Below are 9,345 nucleotides of genomic sequence, written 5' to 3'. Positions count from 1 at the left end.
TCTATTGTGGATCGTGGGAAGAACGACTGTTTGTATTGTTCAGTGTTGCAGCGTGGTACAGCGAAACACCTGGTTTTTTTTTATATAATTGTCTATGGGGTTGCTACCAACGTAGTCTGCTGTTTGTCTTTTTGGTCGAATCATGCGGCCAGCACGTTGGGGGGTCAGGAATTTGTCTGGAGGCATTGCCGGCACCAGCCCCTCAACCACCTTGTAGTAGAAAGTCAGGCGGAGGTTTACTCGACGTTCCTGGAGAGTTGGGAGGTTGTGGCGTGTCAGGAGGCCCGTAACAAATAGTCCAGGCATCTTAGCCACTTTAGTGAAGGGAACGTTGAAGTGACAATGACTAGGTTTAAAATGTCCCTTATCAGAAAGTTCAACCTCAGTCCTTTGATGTTTATTAAACACATTTTCATATAAAGTTGGCGCTTCATACGGAAAAATGGCTTTGAAATTGACCCAAATCCTTCTTTGGGCTCTGTAAATGTCGTTTGGGGGTATGGTTGTAAAATGGTATCTACTGGTCACCCCAATGTATAAACTGAAAACTCTTTCTGCACCAGAACACGCAGAAAGGATTGTATCTGCCTGATGTCTGATGCTTTTCAAAATCCCCAACCACTAACACCTTCAAAACGGACTTTAACTGACACTGTTGTTTTTCCCTATATAATCCTTACTATTTTTCCGAGACGTCGTCGTGTTGTGTATTTAGCTTGCCACAACCTCATACATAGTCCTAAAAGTTAAAGTTGAAGAAAATACTAAAGATAAATGAAAAAGCTGACGCAGTGTCATTCGCACCGTGAATCCCCCCATGGGAACATACTAAAGTCTGGTTCCAAATAGGCTCAATTTCCTTCTATTTCTTTGTATTTCTGCCTCGTAGGGGTAGGGGTGTTCAAACCAAAGGCACCTTTAAACCAAAATTCAAATCACACATCTTACAATACTAAGACACTCAGCAGTAAAAGGGTGTCTGCTGGTAAAAAATTCCAAACAATCCTAAAAGTACCTCACTACTAAAAGTGCTTTTAAAAAGAGCCGTTATTTTTCCCTCTATATTCAGTATTGTGTTTTCTGCGAACATGTAGTCTATTTAGATGGTTGTCGTGTGCACTTGAGTTGCTAAAGCGTTTTCAGTTGGGCATATGTCGAAAAGCAAAGAATTAGCCCTTTGAAAACCATCAGAACTGTCACACAAAAATAACATTTACCTATCTCACCAACTGACCAAACATAGGGCTTTTCCTTATGTATTATGTATTGTCGTGTTTTTTGTAGCATACTTGTGAAAACAGCCACCACGGTTGTAAATGATACTTTAAAGAGCATTATTTCATTTTTACAGTTGAAGGACAACCTGGACTGCCGTATATTACAGCTGTTTTACAATCAGCCAAAATTTTCTTAACAAACGTATGTTAAGAACAACTCCCACAGTGAAATTGAAGGAAAACAAAGTGAAAATCCGCCTGCCATAGAGGAGCTAAAGAATCAACAATAAACGACTGCATGGATAGCTTGATGCACGAATGCATTGCGGACATGTTTGTCTCCAACCAAGAGAAAGTTCCAAAAAATCCCTTTTGTGCTTCTTATTATACAGTGACGTCAAAGACAGCCTTTTCTGCTGTTCATACATTCAGGGGTTATGGTTACACTAAACGACGTAGTTGTAGCCATACTGCCATCCAGATTTATTTTTTCCTTGCGAGCAGTCACAGGGTGTTTGTGCTGTCTGCCAACCGTTAGATGACCCCGCCCAAGTCTGTTAAGGGACCGTTTGACCGTTATAGAACCCGTCTTTTTGATTTTTTGGCACAGTTGGAAACGGTTGATTTTTATCCCTACCATTGTTTCCAAACATTATATAGGAATGTTTTGTGAACAACGGATAATAGCCGCTACTCGCATGTGTAGCAAAAGTGAGCGTACATACTCACCCTGGTCGTACAGCCGTTGTCCGTTGCCCGTCTTTATCTGTCTGTACTGAACATTACCTTTGGATATTTCTCCAACGCTATGAAGTGAAGAAACACCAAATGTTGCAAAATGTTGTATGACCCCAAGAGCTCAAAAAAGATACTTGAGAACCTTGACCTTACCATAAGGTCAAGGTCACAGGGAGAATTAATGTGGTCTAAAAACTGCAAAATTTCACATTGTGCCAGTTTTCTGGAAAACAAATTAAAAACAGCGGGCTTAGTTTTGTATGGTATACAAGAAAAAGAAAGCCTTATCTTCTGATACCATTTTGGTTGACCTCGCTTCAATGTCAAGGTCAGAGGAGCCCTTCAAAGTTGAATTGTAGACATATTTTGATGTGAGCTTGCCCCTTTAACTTTACTATGGACGATATCTCTTACAAACTTAAACACTGAGTGGGGCGTTTGTTAGAATTTCATAGTGAGCCACATCTGGTCACATATCGTTAGGGTCAAGGTCACATTGACCCCTATGAAAAATGTGACCAAGCCGGGTAAAGAAATCCATGTGTCTTGGTAAAAAATCTTAACAAAGCAAAGCCCATGCGACTCTCATGCTTGACCTTTGTCTTAAAGTGACCTTGACCTTCAGGTGACCTTGAAGGTGAAGGTCTAACAACTGAAGCTGGCAAGGACATTGTACACTATTAGAACTGTTTTACAGATTTTTCCTACCAAATTACACATGACCTTTGGCCAAGGTCAAGATCATCAAAGGTCACACATCACAAGGCTATCAATTCAAGACATAGGAAGCATAAACATACTTATTGGCATTTTCTACAAAGAGACATTGTCACTTTTAGTGATTCAATTGCCCGTTTCAGTCACATTTCATAAGGGGCAAAGTGACCTTGACCTTGATGATATGTGACTAAATGTAGCTCAATATCAGTATATAACATGTGCCCCACACAATTATGAAGTTTGAAAGATTTTTTTCATAGTTCAGGGTCAAGGTCACTTCAAAACATGTATACAATTCAACTTTGAAGGACTCCTGTGACCTTGACATTGAAGCGAGGTCAACCAAAATGGTATCAGAAGATAAGGCTTTCTTTTTCTTGTATACCATACAAAACTAAGCCCGCTGTTTTTAATTTGTTTTCCAGAAAACTGGCACAATGTGAAATTTTGCAGTTTTTAGACCACATTCATTCTCCCTGTGACCTTGACCTTAAGGTAAGGTCAAGGTTCTCAAGTATCTTTTTTGAGCTCTTGGGGTCATACAACATTTTGCAACATTTGGTGTTTCTTCACTTCATAGCGTTGGAGAAATATCCAAAGGTAATGTTCAGTACAGACAGATAAAGACGGGCAACGGACAACGGCTGGACGACCAGGGTGAGTATGTACGCTCACTTTTGCTACACATGCGAGTAGCGGCTATTATCCGTTGTTCACAAAACATTCCTATATAATGTTTGGAAACAATGGTAGGGATAAAAATTAACCGTTTCCAACTGTGCCAAAAAATCAAAAAGACGCGTTCTATAACGGTCAAACGGTCCCTTAACAGACTTGGGCGGGGTCATCTAACGGTTGGCAGACAGCACAAACACCCTGTGACTGCTCGCAAGGAAAAAATAAATCTGGATGGCAGTATGGCTACAACTACGTCGTTTAGTGTAACCATAACCCCTGAATGTATGAACAGCAGAAAAGGCTGTCTTTGACGTCACTGTATAATAAGAAGCACAAAAGGGATTTTTTGGAACTTTCTCTTGGTTGGAGACAAACATGTCCGCAATGCATTCGTGCATCAAGCTATCCATGCAGTCGTTTATTGTTGATTCTTTAGCTCCTCTATGGCAGGCGGATTTTCAATTTGTTTTCCTTCAATTTCACTATGGGAGTTGTTCTTAACATACGTTTGTTAAGAAAATTTTGGCTGATTGTAAAACAGCTGTAATATACGGCAGTCCAGGTTGTCCTTCAACTGTAAAAATGAAATAATGCTCTTTAAAGTATCATTTACAACAGTGGTGGCTGTTTTCACAAGTATGCTACAAAAAACACGACAATACATAATACATAAGGAAAAGCCCTATGTTTGGTCAGTTGGTGAGATAGGTAAATGTTATTTTTGTGTGACAGTTCTGATGGTTTTCAAAGGGCTAATTCTTTGCTTTTCGACATATGCCCAACTGAAAACGCTTTAGCAACTCAAGTGCACACGACAACCATCTAAATAGACTACATGTTCGCAGAAAACACAATACTGAATATAGAGGGAAAAATAACGGCTCTTTTTAAAAGCACTTTTAGTAGTGAAGTACTTTTAGGATTGTTTGGAATTTTTTACCAGCAGACACCCTTTTACTGCTGAGTGTCTTAGTATTGTAAGATGTGTGATTTGAATTTTGGTTTAAAGGTGCCTTTGGTTTGAACACCCCTACCCCTACGAGGCAGAAATACAAAGAAATAGAAGGAAATTGAGCCTATTTGGAACCAGACTTTAGTATGTTCCCATGGGGGGATTCACGGTGCGAATGACACTGCGTCAGCTTGTTCATTTATCTTTAGTATTTTTTTCAACTTTAACTTTTAGGACCATGTATGAGGTTGTGGCAAGCTAAATACACAACACGACGACGTCTCGGAAAAATAGTAAGGATTATATAGGGAAAAACAACAGTGTCAGTTAAAGTCCGTTTTGAAGGTGTTAGTGGTTGGGGATTTTGAAAAGCATCAGACATCAGGCAGATACAATCCTTTCTGCGTGTTCTGGTGCAGAAAGAGTTTTCAGTTTATACATTGGGGTGACCAGTAGATACCATTTTACAACCATACCCCCAAACGACATTTACAGAGCCCAAAGAAGGATTTGGGTCAATTTCAAAGCCATTTTTCCGTATGAAGCGCCAACTTTATATGAAAATGTGTTTAATAAACATCAAAGGACTGAGGTTGAACTTTCTGATAAGGGACATTTTAAACCTAGTCATTGTCACTTCAACGTTGTTCTCTAATATGCCTGGACTAAAAGCCAGGACGTCTTGATCGGTAGTCGTTGGCGATGAAACGTGCTGCAGTGCGCTGTATGCGTTCCATCCTATCGATGTCCTGCGCTTGGTACGGGTCCCAGACTATGGCTCCGTACTCAAGGAGGGGTCGGACGAGGGCCAGGTAGGCATAGGCTGCCGGGCAGTGGCGGAGGTTTCTGCGTAGGACGCCAAGAGTGCAGTTTGCTTTCTTGGTGATGCTGCTGATGTTTGTTTGTTTGTTTGTTTGTTTGCTTAACGCCCAGCCGGCCATATCAGGGCGGTGCTGCTTTGACATTTAACGTGCACCACACACAAGACAGAAGTCGCAGCACAGGCTTCATGTCTCACCCAGTCACATTATTCTGACACCGGACCAACCAGTCCTAGCACTAACCCCATAATGCCAGACGCCAGGCGGAGCAGCCACTAGATTGCCAATTTTAAAGTCTTAGGTATGACCCGGCCGGGGTTCGAACCCACAACCTCCCGATCACGGGGCGGACGCCTTACCACTAGGCCACCGTGTTGCGGTTGCTGCTGATGTGGTTTCTCCACTTGAGGTTGTCCGAGAATAGGATGCCTAGGTATGGGTTGGAGGGGACAGTTTTGAGGATGGTGAACCTCTGTGCGCACTTCGAAAGGGTTGTTTCATGCAAGTGTTAAACGTCACAGTTCAGAATTTTAATCTTTTTTTGTTGTTGCAAGTTTTGGAAACAAATTGAATTTTATATTTGGGTACACTTGGATAAACAGATAAAGTTAACTGTGCATGAAATCATGTTTGGAGTGAAAAATCGAAAAATGCATGCAACTTTGTTGAAAGAATTAAACTGTATAATTCTGGTTGCTAAAATGTGCATAAGGTTTTTTTCGAAAACCAAGGCTTCAATGCTTCTTTTTGTTATCTTCGAAAGGCAACTGCAGATCAGAAATATTTATTTTTGATTAAAATGTTCCAAGACAAATATTTAGTACATTTTTTTAATAAAAACAATTGTAAATGTTACCCCCCCCCCTCCCTTTCACTCTCTCTCTCTCTCTCTCTCTCTCTCTCTCTCTCTCTCTCTCTCTCTCTCTCTCTCTCTCTCTCTCTCTCTCTCTCTCTCTATCAGTACAGAAAGATGTCTTTATAAGGAATTGTCAGAAAGTATTCCAATTGAGTGTGGTCAATTATGTATCTATACATCCGTAGATGCCTTTCATTTATTTCATGGAGTTTAATACTATAGACTTTTTGAGTGGTAAATGTTGAAGGATGAAAGAAAGTATATTGTGAGTGGACGGATGCATGTTATTCATTAAAAGCCCCACAATGATGTGCTTGGCAGAAAAAAAAACACAAAAAAAAGAAAAAAACAAGTCGCGTAAGGCGAAAATACAATATTTAGTCAAGTAGCTGTCGAACTCACAGAATGAAACTGAACGCAATGCAACGCAGCAAGACCGTATACTCGTAGTCCACCGCTCACGGCATAGGCAGTGAAATTGACAAGAAGAGCGGGGTAGTAGTTGCGCTAAGAAGGATAGCACGCTTTTCTGTACCTCTCTTTGTTTTAACTTTCTGAGCGTGTTTTTAATCCAAACATATCATATCTATATGTTTTTGGAATCAGGAACCGACAAGGAAAAAGATGAAAGTGTTTTTAAATTGATTTGGACAATTTAATTTTGATAATAATTTTTATATATTTAATTTTCAGAGCTTGTTTTTAATCCGAATATAACATATTTATATGTTTTTGGAATCAGCAAATGATGGAGAATAAGATAAACGTAAATTTGGATCGTTTTATAAATTTTTATTTTTTTTTACAATTTTCAGATTTTTAATGACCAAAGTCATAAATTAATTTTTAAGCCACCAAGCTGAAATGCAATACCGAAGTCCGGGCTTCGTCGAAGATTACTTGACCAAAATTTCAACCAATTTGGCTGAAAAATGAGGGCGTGACAGTGCCGCCTCAACTTTCACGAAAAGCCGGATATGACGTCATCAAAGACATTTATCAAAAAAATGACAAAAACGTATGGGGATTTCATACCCAGGAACTCTCATGTCAAATTTCATAAAGATCGGTCCAGTAGTTTAGTCTGAATCGCTCTACACACACACACACACACACACACGCACACACGCACACACGCACACACGCACATACACCACGACCCTCGTTTCGATTCCCCCTCGATGTTAAAATATTTAGTCAAAACTTGACTAAATATAAAAACCGGGTCATCGTCTTTGCAGAAGTCGAGTGGCCTCCTGCTGGCATACGTTTTGTAGAGCTCTACGGGCACCGTTTCTTGTCTTCAGGGGTAGCCCATGCGCATGGTCTGACCTGTCTGGAGTCTGACGTCAGCGCCGGTTCTTGTTTTGGTCGTCCTCTGGTTGAACCTGGAAACAGAGAGTGCTTACTGGTATTCATGATGGTTAGAGTAAGTGGGTGTAAAGGAAATCAAACGGCTAACAACGGGTTCAGACCGAGTTAGTATTTGTGTCCTCCACGCTTCACGAAATCCAACCGGACTACACGTGGAAGTGTGTGTTGCACGGAGTGACAAGAGTTCACAAACCAGCGAACAGTTAACTTCGTGACTCGTACCTAGCTAGTTTATTAGCACATTTGACGAATGTCCATCGAGGAGCAAGGTTCCGATGTTAAAGGCACAGTAAGCCTCCCGTAAACCATCACAGATACTGTCAGGCTTTTACACACAGTACAAACACCCTTCGATTTGAACGCTCACCAAACGGGAACATCCTAGGTGCCCTACGTAAAGAGCGAGCCATTTTCAAAGAATTAATTTTGCGGATTGTCTCAGTAGACAATCGGACCGTGGTGCGTTTTGGCGCTAGACCTAACTTTTAAAATCTAAATAATAAATTGACAGCTTGTTACAGAAACATTCTTAAATCATAAAATAATTCTTTTTTCATCAAGACAAGATCAGTACAATTCGAATTTTTTTGAAGTTTGAAAATAGAAACGCCCGGAAGCAGGGTCACGCAAGGTCGTGGTTCTCGTAGCAGACGACGGTTTATGCCTATCGCCACTTCCTCTGAACAGTCAAAAGCCATCGCGAGAGTTCTTGTGAACCACAGCCGTTTGTTTCGTGCATATTCAGACGTACATAATAACGTGCTATTGCAGATAAGCTCACAGAGAGTCGCATTCAAATTACTAACTGACGACTGCATTGTGAAAAAGGGAAACTGGATCACACGGGTTCACGATGACTCAGAGGTAAGATAAACCACGCAAAAATAAATTCTTTGAAAATTGCTCGCTCTTTACGAAGGGCACCTAGGATGTTCTCAAGCGGTGAGTGTTTAAATGAAAGGGTGTCTGTACTGTGTGTAAAAGCATGACAGTATTCTGTGATGGTTTACGGGAGGCTTACTGTGCCTTTAACCATCTGACCGATAAAATAAATGTTATTACCAAACCAATTCTCAAAAACATAAGTCTTATTCCCAATGTTAATACTATAATTTAAAAAAGTAGTTTTGCTAATATTTCTGTGGAGGTTTCTAACCTATTTTATACCGAAACTGTTCATAAACATTTAAGACATTCTTCCAAAAACGATCCCAATGTTGTTTACCACTATACAGACTGGGACCACACACATCAATGTTCTCCACATCAAGATATAAAACAACTGTTACTCGCGTGATAATAGAACCCTAGGTTTTGGCACTAGTAAGCCGTCATCAGTAAGATCCTATGATGTATCATCCCTGGCCCCCCTTTACATCCATCTCCTCCAGTCCCCTCTCTCCATCTCTCAGCCGGAGTTCACTGACAGTTCCAGCCGTTTGATATAAACTCCCTGCGTAACCATACAGCTGTACAAAGCAACACAAACATATCGACAAGAAGACGACTCCATGCTAAATTCCCGCAGAGTCGAACATCACTGCCTGTCACATAAATGGTTTCGTGTGCCCGCTGGAGCAAGGCACTGCAAGCTGAAAGGCTCTGGTTCCGGATCGTTGACATAGCAACCAGAAACGTGACGGGACAATTCCCCTCTTCCGCCCCTCGCGCCTCCGCAGTGTCGGCTACAGACCGCTGCTCGGATCGTGTTGCAATGGGACGGCTGTGGAAAAGTGGTGAGTAGGCCTATACTTGTTCTTTTAATTTTACTTGGTATTGTATTTCCCTGAACTCATAGTGTTGCAATGCATATGAGGGAAGCGCTATGTAAATGAACAACCATAATTGTTATTATTGTTTATTTCTCAAGATCAAAATGTCGTTCTCCCCAAATACTAACTGCATCAAAGTTAAAAGCGTCTAAAAGGCAACAATGACATGTTGTTATGACTTGATGCACGCAAAAACAAACTTCGGGCTGTAAAGTGA

At 40.8% G+C, this 9,345-nt stretch overlaps 1 long non-coding RNA gene across 1 annotated transcript in view; it reads left to right on the top strand.

Annotated features, from left to right (window-relative positions):
• LOC138976412 (uncharacterized) overlaps positions 1-9,345 on the top strand; it is a 556,176-nt gene that overhangs the window by 376,743 nt on the left and 170,088 nt on the right. The gene's annotated exons all lie outside the window — the stretch shown is intronic.

Source organism: Littorina saxatilis, linkage group LG9 (assembly GCF_037325665.1).
Source record: "Littorina saxatilis isolate snail1 linkage group LG9, US_GU_Lsax_2.0, whole genome shotgun sequence".
Classification (NCBI taxonomy): Eukaryota; Metazoa; Mollusca; class Gastropoda; order Littorinimorpha; family Littorinidae; genus Littorina; species Littorina saxatilis.
Note: the sequence above shows the minus strand (reverse complement) of the source record. Positions and strands in the feature narration are given on the sequence as shown.